Source organism: Desmodus rotundus, chromosome 1 (assembly GCF_022682495.2).
Source record: "Desmodus rotundus isolate HL8 chromosome 1, HLdesRot8A.1, whole genome shotgun sequence".
NCBI lineage: Eukaryota > Metazoa > Chordata > Mammalia > Chiroptera > Phyllostomidae > Desmodus > Desmodus rotundus.
In genome coordinates this window covers 157,179,197-157,203,625 of record NC_071387.1, presented here as the reverse complement: position 1 = coordinate 157,203,625, position 24,429 = coordinate 157,179,197, and the positions used below count along the sequence as shown (strand labels likewise).

At 35.2% G+C, this 24,429-nt stretch overlaps 1 protein-coding gene across 1 annotated transcript in view; it reads left to right on the top strand.

Moving 5' to 3' along the window:
• The window catches only part of RASA1 (RAS p21 protein activator 1), a 111,421-nt gene that overhangs the window by 1,893 nt on the left and 85,099 nt on the right, over positions 1–24,429 (top strand). The window lies entirely within an intron of this gene.

Here is a 24,429-nt window from a genome sequence, read left to right as displayed (position 1 = left end):
TCTAAATTAATTTTGACAGTCTACCACAAAATATATAGAACAAATGACTTTTTTATATAGGGTGAGTACCTCCCTCTTTCTTGTTCCATTCATCAGTGAACTTAGGTATGTATTTATATATAAATGTGGACCTTGATGAGAGGGAAACGTTGATGGGGAGTGGTGGAGTAGGCAAAACTCATTTTATAGATCTCTCACATCTATCCTAATTGACCTTTAGAATTTGACAATCTTGGTATCAGAGGAAAAAAGATTTGGTCCATATGTTGGAAAATATTTTTTACTTTTTTGAGGACTTTTTTGGAGGATTTAGAGAGGAATTAAAAAACAAATTAGGAAGATTCTGTAATATTAATCTGTTTTTGACTTATGTCTACATCTTTTGATACTCAGGTGGAATTATGTCAGCCATAGTGTAGGGGTATTGTATTCCTTTTGTATTATTCAACAGGTTTTTTTTTTCCGTCTAATTTTATTCCAACTTATGTCTATTGCAGACTTTTCTGAAGGTGTTCTGGGAGTGATAGAAATTCTAATTTTATACACTATTTACACTTCCTCAAGCCTTGCTGCAAAAAATCAGTTAAATATAAAATGCCCACTACATGCTCAACACTATGGTTAAAATAAAGTACAACTTTTTATATTAAAAGAATACAGTCTTATGCCAGTTCACACTGAGTTGAATTAGGAATATTTAGTATATTGCAGTTTTAAATTTTTTAAAAAACAGAATTTACTTTGTACAGCAGTTTTAGGTTCACAGCAAAATTGAGCAGAAAATACAGAGCCTTCCAATTAAATGTTTTAATAATAAACATGAATGACTACATAGGAAAAATTGTTAGGAAGCCATTGTGTGAGATTTTCATTATTATATGTATTTGAAAATAAAAGTATTTGTGCGGCTATGCATATGAGATTTGTTTTATTCCTAAAAAGTTTCCTCCATTTCTACTTTGTTTTTTAAATTTGCCACAGAGAAATACAAATTACCCTCTTTTCTTTATCTTAGATATCAACCCACAGTCACTGGAGGCAATAGAGTGTAGTGGTTAAGCATGCAAATTCTGAAGTTAGACAAGATTTGGGTTGGAATCCTGACTGTACCACTTACTAGCTGTGTGATCTTGGAAAGGTCAGTTTCCCCAACTGTAAAATGGGGATAATAATGGTACTTTCCTATGGTCATTTTAAAGTTTTACAAGAACCCTGAACGTATTCAGTATAGTGCCTGGCACATACTGAATGTTCAACAAATAAACGATATCCTAAAATAACAATAATGCAATTTTTATCATTATGTTGCCTACTAATTCTGTTGGTATAGGGACTCCCTTACTAATAGCTATTTCAGAGAATGTTCTGAACTTCAAAGTCCTTTCTACGATTAATTATATTTAAAATTTTAACTTATCAAGTTAAGCAAGTTTAGAGATGAAATTTGTTTTCAATATATTCTATTTTTAAATGAGAGAAAAATGCCTTAATGACTTGATTAAATAATGTCAAATCTTTCATAAAAGTATTAGAGAAATGTTTTTGTAATAGATTGATATTTGATTACTAGTGACTGGTCATCTTACTTACTGATAATATGATTTGGAGGTTCAGGTCACAGGATTGAGTCCACAGTGGTTTGTTAGATGAGGGTCCCCTGGTCAAGCTGCTCCAGCTAGTTTGGTGCTGTTGGTCACAAGAGAGTCCAGTGACAATATGTAGATCTACCAGTGCAAATGTAATAATGCTATTAGTATTTTGTATGTTTTTCTGTGTGCACGGTGAATCATTAGTCTCAAGTTTATTATTGTACATTTTCATTAGTTTGGTTAAGGCCAGAAAAGTTTGTATAATTTTAGCTATTACATTTATTTGAATATTTTTCTTTCTGCAAGTTTTGAGGAAAAAATGTAAAAAGAAAATTCTTCCCCATATTTGTATGCTACAGAAGATTCTGTATCTAAAATTGCTAACAAATATCTCAAGAGAGAGAAAGGTTAAATTAAAGGAGTTTGTCACTGTTACTCCCTGTAATTTTATGGGGCTGCTTCTCATGGTTCTTGTTACTTCTTTCTCTCTTCTCTAGAGGTGAGGGGCAATAGGAAAGGAATATTGTTCTCTTAGTCCGCCTTCAATTGTAAACTTACACGTGTGCGCGCGCACACACACATATTAACTATGAGCCTGCAGTAGCAGGAGGTCTTTGGGCTGAATACAACCTACAGATAAATATTGCTTGCTCTTAGTATTAGTTGCTACCATTTAAAAATTGGAAGACTTCACCTTAAGACGTCTTAATTTCCAGTATCGCTTGAGAAAGCACAGGTTGCTGTTCCTGCTTGAGAGTACATTGCTAGAGCTGAGTGAATGTTGTCCCTTCGAGGCGGGTTCTGAGTTCTCCATCTCACTGTAGTTGCCACCAGGCCTTCTTTGCCTTTGATATTATTTGCCTGGCATCTGGCCTAGATCTTACCCTGTACCTAATATTTAGACTTTTCAGGCCTGAAACTGAAGGAAGAAATAAAGAATATAAATAATACTATTTTTTCCCTTAAAAATCATCTTGCTGTCTCTACAACAATAAAATCATTTTTAATTAAGTCAAATAATTATTAAACTTAATGTTAAGACATGTAATGTTCATTAACTTTGTCACTGATTGCATTATAACTATGGCTGAGTCATTATTTCTTAATAACAGTGGGGGTGAGAATTGCAAAGATTAGTTATGGACAGAGTGGTTGTTGACCAGGACCCAGATTTTGTACCATAACTATAGTAGAGTGACATAGTAGGTACTTAATTTAAGGGATTACAACAATGAGTAAGGTGCCTCTTTTCTCAGTGAGTCTCTCTTCTCAGAGTTGTAGATCTAGTAGGAAGTTAAGTCAACCAATTATTATGATTCAGGCTAGATTAAGATAACTATCATAAGTGAAGTATGAGCAAAGGGTCATGGGGGTTAAAAGAAGAAGAAATTTATATAAGTAGGATCAGTAAAGTCTGAGGAGAGGTAGCAGGTAACTTTTTCTTGCTGCTTAATTTACATGTATTTTTTGAACATGAGGTTATTGGTTCCTATGTCCTTTGCCTAATGACTTATCAGGTAAAAAAAAAAAAAGGCATTATGAGTTAAATGAGTATACATTTTTGACTGTAGTGAAGCATCTTTCTTACTGAACTCTTATTTATTTACCTGTGGTCTGGAGAGAGGTTGAAGGAGGTGCCTGTAGTTACTAAGAATACAGAGCACAGCCAAAGGTGAGAATTGATTTGAATCACTGACAACCAGACAGACATTATTGACTGACAAAAAAGAAAAAGGACAGCAGTATATTAGGAAGAAGAAAGGGAAAAGTAAGAGGGGATGGTTAGAGAGAGGGGAAAGAGAGGCTGGGGGGAGGGTAGGAGGGGTGAGAAAGGTGGAGGGGGGAGAGGGGGAGAGAGAGAGATGTGTCTAGCTACCCACCAGCTGCTCGAGCCATCCCAGCTGAGACACCAGACTTAGTTAAGAAGCCACCTTGGACGTTTCACTTGTCATCTGTTGGCTATAACATTCAAGATGGCTTCTTAACTCATAAGTTTGGTGCCCCAGCTGGAATGGCTGCAACAGTTGGTGGATAGCTGGGCATAACTCTCTTCTGCTGTCCCTCTCACCCTTCCCCACCTTTTCCCACACTCCCTCATGCTTCCCTATCCCCCTCCCTGGAGACTCTCTCCTTCATTAGTTTGAGCTTCTTCACAGCATGGCATCTGGGTTCCACAAGGGAACATTACAAGAGGACAAGCTTCTCTGTGTCAGCCTTATCAAGCCTTTGTGTTCTTAATGTGTGCTAAAGTTCCAGTGGCCAATGCTAGTCACGTGACCCATTCTAGATTTAGTATGAGTTGTTGGTTGTGGCTCATCATTTGAATATGCAAAGGCATTAATACTGGCAGGTGAGATTTCTTGGGGGCATCCAAGTTATAGCCTACCCATGTATTCATTTACATGTAATATCAGATAATACTAGAATGCTAGTCGTAAGGGAGGAGGTGGGATGAAAGGACAAATACTTATAAGTTCTTCCCTTAGGCTCAGCATGGCAAGTTGTCTTGTTTGTTTGTTTATTTTTTAAAGATTTTATTTATTTTTAGACAGAGGGGAAGGGAGGTAGAAAGAGAGGAGAAACATCGACCTGTGAGAGAGAAACATAGATTGGTTTCTTCTCACATGGGCCAGACTGGGGACTGAACCTGCAAACCCAGGCATGTGCCCTGACCAGAATCAAACCTTCAACCTTTCATTTTGTGGGATGACGTCCAACGAACTGAGCCACCCTGGTCATGGCAGTGTATTGTCTTTTATTACATGATTCAAATATCTCCACAATAGATTTTGCTTCTTACTCTCATTATCTCAATTTTAAACCAAAAATATTAGGTATGGATGTTGGTTATGGATCATCGTCTGAATATGCAAGTGTATGGAAGGTTGGTGTGTTACCTTGAAATTATCTGCAATACATTTCATTTATGGGCTAAGATAAAAATAGTTGTCAGATACAATATACTTCTCCATATGTCTAATCACATCTCAGTAGGATTTGGGTGTTTTAGTGATTATATTTGTGAGTAAAACAGTGAACATTGTGGGAGACAAAAAAATGTAAAATAATATACACTGAGGCATTAATGATAGAGAAATAAGGTGATAAATTGACCTATAGACACCTACTGATGTTTCTCAAATTAGAGGATAGTTGAAGAGTTGAAAGTATGAAAGAATGATACTGAAATTTCATACCATAATCCTTTGTTACTGATGAATTATAGAAAGTTTGATTAGCTTTTGTAGCGTTCACATTTGATAGTCAAATCATAAGAGTGATGTGCATAGATGCATAGTATTTTAGTGATAGAGGAAACTCACATTGTCTAGGTACAGAAGCAGACTCAGGTGGGGTGGCTCGCTTAATTAAAGTCACATAGCTAGATAGTGGTAGAACTGGGACAGAATCCAGGGTCCCTAATTTTTCAGGTATGTTTAGACTTGAATAATATTTATAATTAATTTGGGGCGGGATGGAAAGGCAGAGGCCCACTGTTGACTTCCTTATTATTTACTACATGGATTATCTCATTTAATTCTCACAACTATATAGTGCAAATAGATATTCACATTTTTATTGAGAACACTTTAAGTGATAGAACTGGAATTCTAATGCAAAAACTATACTTTTTCTTTTGCCTTGCCCCCTTCCAGTGCATGTAACACACACAGACCCACACAAATATGAGCACCCATACAAAACTAAATGTACTTAAGTTACTGTAGTGAAATGTGTTTCTTCTCCTCTGTTCCTCCAAGAATTCGTAGGTTGAAGCCCTAACCTCTAGTGTGGCTATATATGGAAATAGGGCCTTTAAGGAGGTAATTAAGGTTAAATGAGGCCTTATCGGTGGGTCCGTAATCCAATACAACTGTTGTTCCTGTAAGGGGAGGAAGAGACGCCAGGAGTGCATGAGCCTAGAGAAAAGGCCTTGTTAGTTCACAGTGAGAAGGTAGCAGTCAAAAAGCCAAGGAGAGAGACCTCACTAGAAACCCAGTTCTCCTGGCATCTTGATCTTGAACTTATCCTCCAGAACTGTGAGAAAAAAAATTCTGTTATTTAAGACATCCACTTTGTGGTATTTTCTTATGGTAGCCCATGTTGATTGATACGTTGGTAACCCTGCATTTTTTAAAATGACTGTGGATGATTTTGGAGCAGATTAGGTGTATGTACATCAACTGCTTGAGAAACAGGGTCCTCATTCTTCTATATCCTGTCTATTACTGTAGGAAAGAAAAACTTTAATCCTTATATGTTACCTTCTTTATGAATTAGTGACTTATATCTCTTTTTGGCTCCATTGGTTTTGAAAGATGGAAAACATTTAAATGCATGCCTGATCATTATGGTGTGAAGAGATTCTATGCATAGCCACACCAGCATTGATATTGTCACCATTTTTTATTTCATCTATTCTCATAGATGTCTAGTGATATCTCATTGTGGTTTTAATTTGCATTTCTCTAATGTCTGATGATGCTGAAAATTTTTTCAGGTATAAATTTGTTTGCCATCTGTACATTCTTTTTGGCAAAATATCAGTTTATCTCTGTTGCCCCTTTTCCAGTAGGATTTTTTTTTATTGTTGAGTTTTGAGAGTTCTTTATGTATTCTAAAATTAGTCCTTTTTTTATGTGGCATGGAAATATTTATTCCCATTTTGTAGCTTGTCTTTTTCTCCTCTTAATAGAGGAACAGTTTTTAATTTTGAAGAGGCTTAATTTGTTTATATTTTCTTCTGTAGGTTGTGCTTTTAGAGACAAGTCTAAGAACTCTTTGTCTAGCCTAGGTCTCGAAGATGTTCTACTATGACTGTTTCTAAAATTTTTATAGTTTGGTGCTTTACAGTTAAGTCCATGATCCATTTTTATTTCAGTTACATAAGAGATATGAAGTTAAAATTGAGGTTCATATTTTTGCCTATAGATATCCAATTGCTCCAGCAACATTTGTTGAAAAGGTGACTATCCTCCTTCTACTGAATTACTTTTGTATTTTTGTCAAAAGTCATTTGGACATATATGTGGGGATTTATTTTGGGTTCTCTATGGTGGTACATTGATCTATGTGTCTTCATCTGCTAATATTACACTCTTGGTTAGTGTAGCTATGTAGTAAGCCTTAATTTGGGTAGGCTGATTCCTCTCACTTTTCAGTAAGTTTTCAGCCATTCTAAGCCTATGCCTTTACATGTAAGTTTTAGAACAAGCTTGTCCATGTTTATAAAAACTTTGCTGAGATTTTCATAGATTGTATTAAACCTATAGATCAGTTTGGGGAGAATTGACATCTTTACTATATTGACATGGTATATATCTACATTTGTTTAGGTCCTCTCTGATTTCTTTATTCAGAATTTTATAGTATTTAGTGTATCAATTCTGTACACATGTTAAATTTATACTTTATTTTCTTTGGAGTAATTTTGTAAATGTTACTATGTTTTAAATTTCAATTTTCATATGTCTTTTGTTAGTATATAGAAGTACTATTGGTTTTTGTATGTTGGTCCTATATCCTGTAACTTTGCTAAACTTACTGTAGTTCTAAGATGCTTTTTATAGATTCCTTGGGATTTTCTACAAGTATGCCAAGTACAAATAGGGACAGTTTTATTGTTTTCTTTTGAATCTGTATGCCTTTTATTTCTTTTTCTTGTCTAATTTGCAGTGGCTAGAACTTCTACTGTTATACTGAGTGAGCGTGGTGAGAGAGTGCTTTATTATTTGTCTTAGGTGTAAAGTGTTTAATATTTACTATTAAGTATGATGTTAACTGGAGACTCTGAGGGGGAAGGATAGATAGATACTTTCTATCAAGTTGAGGTAGATCACCTCTCTTCCTAATTTATTGAGCATTTGTTATGAATGGGTGCTGTATTTTGTCAAATTCTTTTTCTGAGTCTGTTTATCTGATCATACAATTTTTTTTCTTTAGCTTGTTGATATAGTAGACAACACTGATTTTATAATGTTGAACCAACTTTTCATACCTAGAATAAATCCCACTTGGTTATGGTGTATAATGTATTTCAAACATTGCCAAATTCATGTTGTTGATAATGTTGAGGATTTTTGTGTCTAAAGTTAATGAGAGATGCTGGTGTGTAGCTTTAGCATAATGTTTCAAGGTTCACCTATGTTGTAACATTTGTTGGAATTTTCTTTTTAAGCCTGAATACTATTCTGTGCTTATCACACCTTTTGTATATTGATTTGTCCATCAATGGGCATTTGGTTTGCTTCTACCTTTTGGCTACTGCGACAAATACTGCTTGAACATGGTGTACAAATCTATGTTCAAGTTGCTGCTTTCCTTCTTGGGACTATACCAAGGAGTGGAATTGCTGGATAATATATAATGCTGTGTTTAAGTTTTTGAGGAACTGCATACCATTTTCCATAGTGGCTATGCCATTTTTCAGTCCCATTAGCAATGTGTGAGGGTTCCAGTTGTTGTACGTGGTCATCATCACTTCCCTCCCTCTATCCTTTTCTTTCCTTCTCTCTCTCTCTCTTTTTTGATAATAGTTGTTGATCATCTTTTCATATGCTTATTTACCATTTGTGTATCTTTGGAGAAATGTCTCTTCAGGATTTTGCCCATTTTTAAATCAGGTTTTGTGGTGGTGGTGTTGATTTTTTAAATATATTCTGGATATCAATCTCTTTGCAGGTAAGTTGGTTGTAAATATTTTCTTTCATTACATAGGTTGCCTTTTAACTCTTTGACAGTGTCTTTTGATGTACCAGAGATTTTTAATTTTGACAAACTCCAAACTTATCTTTAAAAAAATTTTTGCCTGGATATTTATCTTATGTGTTTAATATGATTTTAAAACCACTTGAGTGGAAGGGCATTCTATTGAGTCTTATTTTTAGCCATATTTTTGGGTTTTTTCCATTTTTTGTACTCTTTGCCTGATGTTTCAATAGTTCCTTTTATCATTTGAAGAACTTCTAGAAGGATATGCTGCTGTTAGTGATAAATATCCTTAATTTTCCTTTGCTTGCTTATGTCTTTATATCCCCTTCATTCCTGAAGATAATTTTATCAGGTGTAGAATTCATGATTTACAGTCCTTTCAGCACTTGAAAATTTTTTTCTTCTTACTTTTGCAGTTTTAGATAAGAAATCTGCTCTCAGTCAAATTGGTATTCCCCTATAGATAATGCATCCTTTCTTTGTGGTTGCTTACAAGATTTTCTCTTTGTTTTTATTTTAATTTTTTTATTTTTATTTTCTTTCATGTCCAATTTTTATTCTGAAATGTAAAGCTCTTCTGAATAACATACAGTTGACATACAGTATTATGTTAGTTGCAGTTGTAGGACATAGTGAGATTTAATATTCATATACCTTACAAAGGGATCACCATAAAATGTCCACTATCCCTCTGTCACTGTACAAAGTTACTGTGATATTATTAATATCCACTATGTTGTACCTTACATCCCCAGGACTTATTTATCAGTTTGTACCTCTTAATTCCTTTAACCTTTTTGCCCATACCGCCACCGCCCAACCCTCTGGTGATGATCAGTTTTTCAGGATCTATGGGTCAGTTTGTTTTGTTTGTTCATTTCTTTAGTTTTTTTTAGATTCCACACCTAAGTGAAATGGTACAGTATTTGTCTGAATTAATTTCACTTAGCGTAAGACCTTCTAGGTCTATCCATGTTGTCGCACATGGCAAGATCTATCTATTTTTCACGGCTGAGTAATACTCCAGTGTGCACATGCACACATATCCACTTTATTCATTTAGTGATGAACACCTAGATTGCTTCAATAACTTGACTGTTGTAAATAATGCTGCAGTTGATATAGAGGGGCATATATCTTTTTGAATTTTTTCATTTTTTTCAGATAAGCCCCCAGAAGTGGAACTGCTGGGCCTCTGTTTGTCCTTTGTTATATACCCGTTGTTTTAAAGTCTGTCTGATATAAGTACTGCGATCCCAATTTCTCTCTCTTTTTTTCATTTCCATTTTCACAAAATATCTTTTCCACCCTTACCTTTTCAGCCTCCATACATCTTTCAATCTGGAGTCTTATGTTGGCAGTATATGTAGGGGTCTTGGTTTTTTTTTAATCCATTTAGTTATCCTATGTTTTTACAGTGGAGCACTTCAACTTCCATTGAAACTAATTATTGATAGGTATGTGCTTATTACCATTTTAACTGTTTTCATACTAGACTTTTAAGTGGTTTGTCTACTGTCTTTACTATATGTTTGCCTTTACCAGTGAGATTTTTTTTTTTCATGTATTTTATTTCAAGTTTTGGCCTTTTCTTTTTACTTAAAGAATTCCCTTTAACATTTCTTGTAATGCAGTTTTAGTGGTGATGAACAACTTTAACTATTGCTTATCTGAGAAAATCTTGATCACTCCTTCAGTTCTCAATGATAACCTTACTGGGTAAAATATTCTTGGTTGTAGGTTTCTTTCTTTTTTTTTTTTCTTTCATTATGTTGAATATATTATGCCACTCCCTTTTGGCCTGCAAAGTTTCTGATGAAAAGTCAGCTAATAGTCTTATGGGCATGCCCTTGTATGTAACTAGTTGTTTTTTTCTTGCTGCTTTCTAAGATTCTCCCTTTATCTTTATCTTTTAACAGCTTAATTATAATGTATCTTGGTGTGGCTCTCTTTGGGTTCATCTTGCTTGGGACTCTCTGTGCTTCCTGGACTTGGATGTCTGTTTCCTTTGTCAAGTTAGGAAAGTTTTTGGCCATTATTTCTTAAAGTACCTTTCAGTCCCTTTCTCTTTTCTCCTTCTGGGACCCCTATAATTCTAATGTTAGTACTCTTGATGTTGTCCCAAAGGTCCCTTATGCTATCTTTATTTTTTTAATTCTTTTTTCTTTTTGATCTTAGTTGAGTGATTTCCACTATCCTGTTTTCCTGATTGCTGATGTTTTCTTGTGTCATTTGATCTGCTGTTGATTCCCTCCAGTGCATTTTTCATTTCAGCTATTAATTCTTCAGTTCTGATAGGTCCTTTTTTAGAAATTTTTATGTCTTTGTTCAAGTTGTTGAAGTTCTCATTGAGTTTATTCATTTTTCTGGAGTGTTGAATGAACATCTTTATGACTGTTACTCTGAATTCTTCGTCTAGTAGATGTCTTACCTCAGTTTCATTAAGTTCTTTTTCTGTGGTTTTGTTCTGTTTTTTTTTGTTGTTGTTGAGAACATCTTTTCTATCTTCATTTATCCTGTTTGTTTCTATGTAATGTGTTAGGTAGGTAAGCTAAATCTGCTGGTGTTGAAAAAGTGACCTTATTTTCCCGTGGAGCTCTTACTTAGATGTCCCTCTTGTCACCAGAGCCATGTGCTCTGGAGTGTGGACTAGTGTAGCCTCCTGTTGTTGCTGGGCCACAACTTCTGTGGACATACTAACAGGTGAGGCTGGTCTCTGACCTTCTGGCTGTGATGCCTGGCCACACTGTTATAGGCTCACTGGTGTGCAGGGCAAGCTTCTGATGTGGCTGGCTGCAAAGCCCACCCCTGCTGTTGCAGACACACCGCTGTGTCCTGGAGCTGAGTGATACACTGGGTGTGGCAGGGCAGGAGGTGCTTTGGAGGGGTGCTACCCTGGGTAGGTTGTCAGAGAAATGCCAGGGTAGGGTGACCAGTATTGGTAAGTTTAATGGACAATGTCAGATATGGTGTCTGCCAGTGTCAGACCAGCTAGGTTAAAGAAAGGAGAAAAAATGGTGCCCACCAGCCCCTCTGACACAAGACCAAGTTCCAACAGATACCTGTCCCTCCAGCATGCACCCTGAAATTAGTCAATGTATTACCTTCATGTATGACCTAGGGGCTTTTCAAACTACTGCTTCTGTGCCAGAACTCAGAAAGAGTACAACCTGGGTTTTCCTTTGGCTACCACAGATATAAGCCATGCTGGTTTTCAAAGCCAGATGTTAGTTGGGCTCCTGCCCTGGTTCAGGTCAGCCAGGCTAGGGCTCAGACCCTTTGCTCTTCAGGATAACTTCCATGGTTATGCTAACCCTCCCACTATTCAGTCACTACATGAGGAGCTGGGAGTAGGGTAGGTCCTGGCTAGACTTAGTCTCTGCTCCTCATATCCGTTTCAGTGCGGCTTTTACTTTATATCCATAGTTGTAGAAAATCTGTTCTGCTATTCTTAGGTGGTTCTCAGAGATTGTTCTATATGTAGTTGCAGTTTTGGTGTCAATGAGAGGAGGTCAGCTCAGGATCTTCCTACTCTGCCATCTTGAACTTGAAGCCAGGAGCCTTGCTCTTGAATGCCAATTTAACTTGTCCATAGAAAGTCGTTCCTCATGGTTTGTGCATTACCTCCGTGAGAAATGTGCCTCCAGGTGGGATCACCTGAGTCACTGCCCCTGCTCCTGTGCATGGGTCTTGCTCTTTGTCTTTGTTTTTGGATGTGTTATGATATGTCAAAGGGTCATTTCTGTGCATTTACCTGTTTGTAGTTTGCTCATTGGAATCTGGAGGTTTATGTTTTTCTTCACATTTTAGAAGTTTTCAGCCATTATTTTTTGAATACTCTTTCAACTCCACTCTCTTTTCTTTATGGGACTCCAATGATGTGGACTTGGACCTTTTATTAGTCCATGTATCTTTGAGATTTTATTTATTTTTTCAGTCATTTTTACTTTTCTTGTTCAGACTGGTTAAATTCTATTGACCCCTTCCCAAATTCAATAATTCTATCATTTGTAATTCCCTACTACCCAGAGGTTAGCCTATCCAGAAGGGTTTTTTTATTTATTTTATTTGTTTTACTTTACAGTTGTCTAATTTCCATATGTTTTTTTTTCTTTTTAATTTCTGTTTTTTTGACTTGGATTTTCTATATTTTTGTCTGTTTCAAGCAAATTTATAATTGACAAAGAATTTTTATGATGGTTACTTAAAAAAATCTTTGATAATTCCAGTATCTTATATAAGTTTTGAAACTTGTTGATTGTTTTTTCTAATTCAAGTAGTGACTTTCTTGATTTTTGGTATGATGAGTGATTTTTTTTATTATATGTTGGACATTTTCTAAATAATTTTAAAAATCACTTTTCTCCTGAATTATGATTAATGTATGTTTACTCTAGAAAACTTGGAGACTGTTAGAAAATACAAAGAATCACTTTTACTACCAAAGTCAGCTACTGTTAAATCTTTGTATATCATATACATATCTGAATGGAAATATGTATATATTCCCTTCCCCCCAAAATAATTATAGCTAACACTTTTACTAAAATATGAGGAAATGGAGGTCAGGAGAGTTTCAGATAACTTACCTAGGTCACAAAACTACCAAATGATTCAAATCTAAGTTTTTGACCCACAGGTTAGCTTTTAACTAGTAGGGTATGCTTCCTCTTTCCCCCCCCCCTTACCATTTGAGAAAAAATTGTTTAAATAGAGAATGGACTACTTTGAGGCAGAATAATCAGTAGATTAATAGACCTCTTTAAGCATTTTGCACAGCACTTAATTTTAAGTATTTCAATATATGTGAAGTAAATAGTTAACTTTTGAACAACTGGTGTTTGACCCCTGAGGGTCCATTTATATGTAGATTTTTTTCAATAAACACACAGTCAAGTCTCCATACCCTCTGATTTTGCATCCTCTGATTTAACAAACAATGGATCCAAAACAATATATTTGATCTGCTGTTGGGAATCTGCAAATATGAGGTCCAACTGTATGCATTGCTCTATGTTATTTTATGTAAGCGACTTGAGCATCTGTGGATTTTGATGAGTGTGTGTGTGTGTGTGTGTGTGTGTGTGTAGGGCATCCTGCAACCAATCTCTGCAGATACTGAGGGACAACTGTAGTTTGGGGGGAGTCAAAAGTTATAAGTGGATATTCTACTGCTTGAGGTTGATGCCCCTAGTCCCCACATTGTTCAAGGGTCAACTGTATATTAAAGTATAGATGAAGTGTGTGTACATATATGTTAGTTACTTTTAGTAGGTCAGTGTGCATGTGTATAGGTATTTGAATATGTTTAGGTATATATACATGTATTTGGAAAGATTATTTTAGGTAGGAGAGAAAGCTTTAATAAGTCTTGTTATGCATTAACATGGATATTTAAATAAATAAATAAATAAATAAATACCTCCTAAAATTTTAATGGGAAGCAGTATTAGGCCTTTTTTCCTTTCACGGTGTTTAACTCCTTTCAAAAGAAATAGTTTTTTTTTTTTTTTTAACCAAATGTTAGCTTCCTTATTTATTGAGCAACAACTGTATAGAAATTTAGAATTTTTCCACACCTTATTTTACTTAAGTGACTTTAAGGTTGCTCATCATGTATATAGTGAGCTAGGGTCCTCATCTATGGAGTTTTAAGGTAACTGCATGGATTTAGGGGAAATTCCTAATCACCGAGTTAAATCGTAACTGTATGATTTTATTTTATGGGCTTTTATTTCCTACCTAAGAGAACCAATTCACGTATCTAGAGTGGAAAGGCTAGTAGCTGATGCGGGTCCCGGCCTGCGGGATCTGCGTGTTGTGGTAGCAATGGACAAATTCACACAGACTAAAGAAATCCTGTGGAGAAAAAGGGACTGCACGACCACTCTCTCAAGGGGAGAGCGCCTCGGAGCACCTTGGCCACTCTCAAGAGGAGAGTTCCCTGAGTTTTGCCTTGACAGGCTTTTATTGCTTTTCTGGGCACATTACATTAAGGATGGTCCTCATTTACTATGCTCAGGTTCGCCTTAGGTGGTTACCTTTTACAGAAAACAAAGGAGAGGATGTTGCTTAATTATATCAGAAAGGAAGGATATTTGCAAATGTAAAGGGAAAAGTGGTTGAACTGGTTACACTGGTCTTTGGAAGGTTTAGCATAGATTTTAGGAAGTTACTTTAAAGATAAGCAGTAAAGGTTTGCTGCCTCAACTCTGGGTGGGGGAGTTTTAGCAAAAGGAAGCCTCATAGCTGCCTAAGTACAACGCAGGCCCGATTCCCCATGGGGGAACCTATCTATGGGCATGGGTCCTATGTGCCGGACCTTGTTTTCCACTGGCCTTTCCCAGTGGGAGCTGGCCCACGCCACGCAGAATGGTCTCCTATAACTAGCACTTATTTATTTAATGGGACACAGCAATGCTGATGGCTGGTGGTTAGAGAAATAAAATTTATATTAGTTTATAGTAGTTTTTTTGAATCCTGTAAGAATTTTCTACTCTCATTGTTAGCCATGTGGTTTTATGTTTGCTTTTAGTCCTTATGTAGGTTTAGTTTTTCATGGAATTCAGAACAAAGTAACAGAGACATCACACTGACAAGAGACTGTATCCTCTAACACTAGAACTCCTAGATACCATGTTTTCATCATGAAGCCATTTTTGAAATAATTATAAAAGTGAATATACAAAATACCTAATGTTTTTTCTTTTCATGGTTTTTTAGGGACCTAATCTATGTTATGTAATGAAATAACATGTAACACAATAGTTTGGTGTCAGCATTGTACACCACTCAAAATCTTTGAGTGCTGTGGAGAAATAGTACGTTTTAATAATTTAACATTGATTTTTATGGATATGACATTATTTGCCCAGTACATAGGGCCTGTGAGTGATTGCAGTAGGAAAAAAATGAAATATAACTATAAGACATAAAATGGTATGTTTTAAATGCCATGTTATGGAAATTGTACATTGTAGTGTAAAGTGTAGGTATGTGGATTAAATAAAATGTGTCCTCTTGTACTTCAAACAGATTTTTTTAGAGATTTCAGTCAGTTAGCCTTTCTTTTTTTTCCTTCTCCCACTCCAATCTAATTATTTACCAAGATTGTTCTTTTCTACCTCTTAAATTGCTTTAGAAGCTAACATTCTTTTATTTCTTGTGACTAAACCCTCATTTTCTGTTTTCTTCTTTTGTACTAGTCTTAATTTTCTCACTTTTCTTGATCTCTTTCTTTGCCAGTTACTAACTTTTATCAATGTTTTTCAATTTTTTTATTCGATCCAAGTAAAAATTAAGAAATTCATTTTATACTGTGACACAATTTGTGTGTGTTTACACACACATACACACACACAATGAAACCCAAATTGCCTAAAAAAATACCCTTACCCTTTTTAATTACTACTTGTGGTGCATTCTATTTTCTTTTTAACTCTATTCTGTTTTACTTAAAAAAAAATTGAGACTCCCAGCAGTTTGAAAAACTACTTGATATACTGCAAGTATGGCTTTGTAAAGAATGTAGTTTTTTTGAGACCTTACCTTGAACCTCCATTATCTAGACAGTAGTAGCTTTCAAACCTGATTTTGACCATGATTTACCAAAAGAAATATAAACAAATAACAGAAACAAAAGTTTAATGAAACAAACTAACCCATACTGCCTGTGATGCACTCTGTTTAGTCATGTTCTCTTCTATTTCACTTCATTAAAAAAAGTGCACATTGTGACATCCTAATTGATTTCTTGACCCGATGGCTTGAGACCTGCATAATGAGACAAAAAATTAAAGCTTACTTTAGTATGACACACAATGCCAACTTAACCCATTCTCCAGTGTTTTGTTTTTCTGCAGTACTATACAGTTTATTTTTTAAATTTGCTGTGCTATTGTTTCTTTCCATTGACTTTATTCTTCCTGAGTTGCCCTTCTCTGTACTTGGTTGTGTGACAAATTTTCATTCATACTTCTTAATGCAGCTGAGACATTACTGAAGGTGGTATATAATGACAAAAATAAAGGTTTCTTTTCAAACACTGACAATAATCTTACTAAATGAACTTGAGAAGTGTTTTCTCAGAGAATTAAACCACATTATCTCAGTTAAATTAATAGCTGGTGCCCTGCCTGGTATGATTCAGTGGATTGAGTGCCAGCTAGTGAACCAAAGGGTTGCCGGTTCAATTCCCATTCAGGGCACATGCCTGGGTTGCAAGCCAGGTCGCCAGTAGGGGGTGCACGAGAGGCAACCACACATTGATGTTTCTCTCCTTCTCTTTCTCTCCTTCCCTTCCCCTCTCTCTAAAAATAAATAAATACAATATTAAATTAACATCCGATGAATTACAGATGCTTTCTGTTTAGAAAGACCTGACAGCAATGTGGTTGGTATTATTGGCATACTTAAGTAATGGGATTGAAGCAAATGATCTGGTCACAGTGGACTCATAGAAAATGGAAACTGCCCTGGAGGGTGTAGCTCAGTGGATTGAGAGCAGGCTGCGAACCAAAGGGTCATTGGTTTGATTCCCAATGAGGGTGCATGCATGGGTTTCGGTCCAGGTCCTCAGTAGGGGGCATGGTGGAGGCAAGCACACATTGATCTTTCTCTTCCTCTCTTTCTCCTTCTGTTCCCCTCTAAAAATAAATAAATAAAATCTTAAAAAAAAAAATGGAAACTTACTAAGGGTAAGTCTGTCAATGATCACTTACGTTCAAGGGATCAAGGGATTGGGTTTCTTTAAGCCAAAGGATGAAACCTCTTTGTTTCTGGTATACTTCAAAGAATTTCTTTTATTGCATGTATGTTTTTATTAAATAGATGAATTACCTACAACCTTTTGTACAGATTTCATGCTCAATAAGGAACCTCACCAACAAGTTTTATGTTGAAAAATCTGCAGAAAAGTCCTAATGTACTGAGTATATATCCTTTTCTTTACATTTTGCCTCATTTGTTTATCCCTTTTTCTTTATACATACATAAATTATTTGTACTGAACTCTTTCTGGGTTGTAGAGATCACATCCCTTCCCTCTTAAACTTCACCATGCATTTCCTAAGAATAAGGACAATAACTGCATAGCTAAATATAATGACTTGAACATTAATATAATATTCATATTCAGATACCCTCAGGTGTTCCCATAATCTTTTTATCTGTTTATCTTAATGAATTGCATTTAATTATTCTCTCTGTAGTCTCCTTTAATCTAGAATAGATATCTCAACTTTTTTTTACTTTTATGATATTGACATTTTGAAGAGTCCAGGAAAGTTGTTTTGCAGAATGTGTCTCAATTTGTATTTATCTGGTTGCTTCCTCATAATTAGATTCCGGTTAACATTCTTGGCAGAAATGCTCCATAAATCATCAGTTTCTGGTACTTTACATCCAGGGGTGTATGATGTCAGTTGTCCTTTTGATAATGTACATAAATTTGAACTTGGTTTAGGGGGATTCCACCAGACTTTGCCATTAAAGAAGTTAATATGTACCCAGTGATATTAGTATTTATGATTTTTACCCAAATTAGTAATTACCCTGTTGTAATAGCATTGTAAAATAGGGGTTTTTTGTTTGTTTTTTCTCTTTGTCATTTCTTTGAAATTTGTCAGTTAGCATTCTTCATTATACATCCTTATGATTACAGTTGTCTTCCTACTTAGCAGACTTGCAGGGGAGAGTAAGATGGGAAGAGATATATGCAGTCTTTTACTTTTTGTTATTAGAAAAATTATTGTTGTGGTTTCCATTTTAGTCAGTTGTAAGCTTTGTTAGAGTGTATTGACAACCTTGAGTCTAGTCAGTTCTTGAAATCTGACTAACTTGCATTTGAATTGCAGACCCTGAGCTTGGCTGTTGTTACTTTATGAAGTCTCTTGGTTTGCCCTGGCTGGTGTGGCTCAGTGGTACGAAGTCTCTTGGCAGCCAGCAAGTTAAATTATTTCTAGCACCTTATCCTTTTGTTTCATGTGTTTTTACAGTGATCTCTTCAAAATAATGAGGGCTAGGATGATGTTTATCAAAAAAGGTGTTGAATCAATGGTTAAAGGTAATGGATTAAAAAAGAATGCTGTTTTGAGTAAATTGGTGAATGCTTATAGATAGGCTTAAAAGGAATAGTGGTGTTCTTTTCCAACTCTGTGTTTTAAAATTAATAAATTTTATTTTATTTTTTTAAAAGATTTTATTTATTTGTTTTTAGAGAGAGGGAGGGAGAAAGGGAGGGAGAAAGAGAGGGAGAGAAACATCAATGTGTGCTTGCCTCTTGCGCACCCCCTACTGGTTACCTGGCCTGCAACCCAGGCATGCACCCTGATTGGGAATTGAGCCTGCGACCCTTTGGTTCACAGGTGGCAATCATTCCAATGAGCCACACCAGCCAGGGCAATAAACTTTAGTTTTTAGAGCAATTTTTAAGTTCAAGGCAAAATTGAACAGAAAATACAGAGAATTCTCATATATCCCCTGTGCCCATGCAGGCACTTTTAACCTCCTCCACTATCAAATCCTGTAGCACAGTGGTACATTGTTAAGATTGGTGAACCTACATTCATCATTATCACCTGAAGTCCATGGTTTACTCTGTGATCCACTCTTGGTGTTGTACATTTTATGGGTTTTGACAAATGTGAAATGGCATGCATCCACTGCTGTAGTATTGTGCAAAATAGTTTCACTGCCCTAACAGAGCTGCCTCTGTATTGCCACCTATTTCTCTCTCTATCCCCTCTTCAACCCTTCACAATCTTTTTATTGTCTCCATACTTTTGCCTATTCCAGAATATCATATAGTTGGAATTGTACTGTATGTAGCCCTTCAATTTGACTTTACACTTAATAATATGTATTTATGGTTCACGTATGTCTTTTCATTGCTTGATAGCTCATTTCTTTTTAGCGCTGAATATTATTCCATTGATTGGATGTACCTCAGTTTATTGATCTATTCACCCACTAAAGAATATCTTTATTACTTTGAGATGTTGGCAGTTATGAATAAAACTGCCATAAACATCTGTGTGGAGGTTTTTATGTGGGCATAAGTTTTTGATTCATTTGGGAAAATACTGAAGTATCCAGTTGCTATATTATATGGCAAGAATGTTTAGTTTTTAAGAGCCCCCCAAAGTCTTCCATAGTGGCTGTATCATTTTACTTTTCCTACCAACCACGAATGGAAATTCCTGCTGCTCCACATCCTTGCCAGCATTGGTGTCAGTGGATTTGGTTATTCTAGTGAGTGTCAGTGCTCATAGGTAGATGTGTTTTTTGCAAATATTTTTTTCCCAGTCTGTGGCTTGTGCTCTCATTCTCTTGACATTGTTTTTCACAGAGTAGAACTTTTGAATTTTAATGAAGTCTTGTTACCTATTAATTTTTTTAATGAAAAATACGTTTGGTGTTGTATCTAAAAACTTATCACCATTACTAAGGTCATCTAGGTTTTACTCTTTTTTTATTTTCTAGGACTTTAATAGTTTTATGTTTCACACTTGGTTTATGCTCCATTTTGGGTTAATTTTTGTGAAAGATATAAGGTCTTTATCTAGATTTCTTGTTTTTTAATGTGTGGCAGTACAGTTGTTGCAGCACAACTTGTTTTAAACTGTTTTTTCTCCATTGTATTGTCTTTTCTCCTTTGTCCAAGATGAGTTGACTATATTTATGTGGGTCTGTTGTATTACTGGGGCTCTCTTTTCTGTCCCATTTTCCTATTTGCCTGTTCTTTCACCGGTATCATCCTGTCTTGATTACTGTGGCTTTATAGTAAATCTTGAAGTCAGGTAATGTCAGTTTTCCGACTTTGTACTTCTCCTTCAATATTGAGTTGGCTGTTCTTGGTCTTCCCTCTCCAATAAACTGTACAGTTATAGTCCACCCTTAAACAGCATAAGTTTGAACTGTATGGGTCTACTTATATGTGGATTTTTTCAGTAAATACTGTACATATACTTTCTCTTATGATTTTTCTTAATATTTTCTTTAGCTTACTTTAACTATATAGTACATGATACATATAACATGCAAAATATGTGTTGATCACTGTTTATGTTATTGGTAAGGCTTTTGGTCAATATTAGGCAATTAGATAACTTTGGAGGGAATAAAAAGTTATACATGGATTTCCAGCTGTGGGGGGGTTAGCACAGCTGATTCCTATGTTCAAAAGTCAGCTGTAGTTTGTTGATATTTACAAAATGACTTGCTGGGATTTTGACTGGAATTACCTAGAATGCAGATCAAGCTGGGGAAGAAACGATATCTTGACAATATGAGTGTATATCCATGGATATGGAATATCTCTCCATTTTGTTCATCAGAGTTTTGTAATTTTCTTCATATAGGTGTTACACATATTTTGTTAGATTTATACCTGAGTGTTTTTTGGGGGGGGGTGCTTAATATAAATGGTAAGATGTTTTAAACTTCAGATTCTACTTTTTCATAGCAGGTAGATAGGAAAACGGTTGGCTTTTGTATATTAACCGGTATCCTTTTACCCTGTTAAAGTCTGTTACTAGTTTCAGGAATATTTTTGTTGATTTTTTTTGGCTTTTCTACATAGATAATCATGTTATCTGTGCATAATGACAGTTTTATTTCCTCCTTCCCAATTGTATGTCTTTTATTTCCTTTACTTATCTAACCTGTTAAGACTTTCAGTATGATAATGAATAGGAGTGGTAAGAGAAGACATCCTTGCCTTATTCCCAATTTAGTAGGAAAACTTCGAGTTACTTACCCTTAAGTGTGATGTCAGTTGTAGATTTTATGTAAAGTCCTTTATATGTAAGATCTTTATTAAGAAGGGAGTTCCCTCATGCTCCCAGGTTTTTGAGAGGTTTTGTCTTATTAATGGATGTTGGATTTTGGTGAATTTTTTTCTTCCATCTACTTATATGATCATGTGAATTACATTAATTAATTTTCAAATGTTGAACCAGCTGAAGTTGCATACCTGTGGTAAATTTCACTTGATAATGGTTATAATTTTTATGTAATGTTGGATTTCATTTGCCAATATTTTGTTGAGGGTTTTTGCATCTTTGTTTATGAAAGATACTGATGTGTAGTTTTCTTGTAATTCCTTTGTTTGGTTTTGGTAGTAGGATTATGGTGGCCTTATAGAATCAGTTAGAAAGAATTCCCTTTACTTCTATTTTCTGGAAAAGATTGTAGAGAATTGTTAAAATTTCTTCCTGAAATGTTTGTTATAGTTCCCCAGTGATCCTATCTGGGCCTGGTGCTTTCTGTTTTGGAAGGTTATAAATTGTTGATTCATTTTTTTAAATGTATGTAGGCCTATTCAGGTAGTCTATTTCTCCTGGTGTGAGTTTAGGCAAATTGGGTTTTTTAAGGAATTGCTCCGTTTCATCTAGGTTATCAAACTTGTGGGCATTGAGTTGTTTCTGTGTATCTTTAGTATCTTTTTGTGTCCCCTCTTTAATTTCGATGTCAGTAATTTGTGTCTTTTGGTTTTTTTTCTTAGCCTCTCTAGAGGCTTACCAATTTTATTGATCTTTTTCAAAGAATGGACTTTTGGTTTCATAGATTTTTCTCCATTGGTTTCCTGTCCTAAATTTCAGTGGCAAATAATTGAGTTTTGCTCTAAATTTGTTTCTTTTCTTCTGCTTGCTTTGGGTTGAATTTGCTCTTTTTCTTGTTTCCTAAGATGGAAGCTTAGATTTTAATTTTAGACCTCTTCTAATTTGTGAATTCAGTGCTCTAAATTTCTAAGGACTGTTTTTACTAAATCTTACAAATTTTAATAAGTTGTATTTGTTTTCATTTAGTTTATAATATTTTTAAATTTGTCTTGAGATTTCTTCCTTGATGCATGTATTATTTAGAAGGGTGTTTTTTAATCAAGTATTTTGGGATTTTCAAGCTATCTTCCTTTTACTGATTTCTGTTTTAATTCTATTGTTGTCTGATAACAGGCATTGTATGATCTCTATTTTAAATTTATTAAGGTTTTTTTTTCCTGAAATGCCCATAGTCTTTTTTGGTGAATGTTCCCTGTTAGCCTGAGAAGAATGTTACCTGCACAGGAATAATGAGAAAGAAGAACATCAGACCATACCAGAAGGCTGTAGTAATTATAAAACAGCTTGATACTGGCATAAAAACAGCAAAATAGATCAGTGGAGCACAATAGAGATCCCAGAAATAAACCCGTGCCCTGTGGTTAATTAATAATTGACAAAGGAGACAAGAACATACATGGGGTAAAGATAGTTTTTTCAATAAATGATATTGGGAGAATTGGACAGAAAATTGATTTTTCAAAAAAAATGAAACTAGACTACCTGCTTACACCATATACAAGAATAAACTAAAAGTAGATTAAAGACTTAAATGTTAAACTTGAAACCATAAATATCCTAGAAGAAAACATAAGCAATAAAATCTTTGATATTGCTTGTAGCAATATTTTTTCTGATATATCCTGGGACAGAGGAAACAAAAGAAAAATAAACATATGGGACTACATCAAACTAAAAAGGTTTTGCACAGCAAAGGAAACCATCAACAAATGAAAGACAACCCACTAAATGGGAGAACATAATCACCAATGATACATCTCATAAGGGGTTAATACCCCAAATTTATAAAGAACTTAAAAACTCAACACCAAAAAAAACGAACAATCCAATTAAGAAATGGGCAAAGGACCTGAATAGACACTTCTCCCAAAGCGGATATACAGATGTCCAACAGACACATGAAAAGCTGCTCAACATCACTAATCATCAGAGAAATGCAAAATAAAACCACAATGAGATACCACCTCACACCTCTCTGAATGGCTATCATCAATAAATTAGCAAACAAGTGTCCGTGAAGATGTGGAAAAAAGGGAACCCTTGTGCACTGTTAGTGGCAGTGCAGATTGGTGCAGCCACTGTGTGAAGCACAGTATGAAGTCACCTCAAAAACTCAAAAATGTAACTGCCTTATGACCCAACAATTCCACTTCTGGGAATATATCTGAAGAAATTCGAAACACTAATATTCAAAAGAATATATGTATTTCTATGTTCATTTCAGCATTATTTACAGTAGCCAAGATTTAGAAGCAGCCCAAGTACCCATCAGTAGGTGAGTGGATAAAAAAGCTGTGATACATTTATACAATGGAGTAATACTTGGTCATAAAAAAAGAAGGAAATCTTACCTTTGTGACAGCATGGATAGACCTGGAGAGCATGATGCTGAGTGAAATAAGCCAGTCAGAGAAAGACAAGGACCATATGATTTCAGTCTCATATGGAATCTAATGAAAAAACTAAACAAACAAAATGGAAACAGACTCATAGATATAGAGAACAGACTGACAGCTGTCAGAGAGGTGAAAAAAGCAAAAGCAATAAGTTAAAAAAAAAAAGACAAGTAACTAAACAAAAACACCTTATAGATAGGGAAAGGGGGTGAGGGCAGGTAGAAAAAAGTGTAAAGGAGGCATAAATCAATTGTGATGGAAGGAGAGTAGACTGTGGGTGGTGAACACACAATGCAGTATACATATGAAGTATTATAGAATTGTACACCTGCAACCTACATAATTTTATTAACCAATGTCACCCCAATAAATTCAATAAAAGATAAAATGAAAAAATCTGTTCCTGATGTTGTATGAAACAGTCTATAGATGTCAATTATGTCCAGTTGATTGATGGTATGGTTGAGTTCAACTGTGTCCTTGATGAATTTCTGTCTGTTGGATCTGTCCATTTTTGATAGAAGACTGTTAGTCTCCAACTATAATTGTGAATTCATGTATTTCACCTTGGAGTTAGATCAGTTTTTTTTCCTCACATTTTTGATGGTCTGTTGGGTGCATATACACTAAAGATTATGTATTATTGGGGTATTGACCTCTGTATCATTATGTAGTCCCTGTCTTTATTTTGACAACTTCCCTTGTTTTTATGTCTGTTCTGTCTGATATTAATAAAGCTTTTTTTACAGCTTTTTTTTTTTGGACTGGGTGTTAGCATGATATATTTTTCTCCATCTCTCTCTCTTTTTTTTTTTTTTACATATAGGTACTGTGTGTGTGTGTGTGTGTGTGTGTGTGAGAGAGAGAGAGAGAGAGAGAGAGAGATGAGAA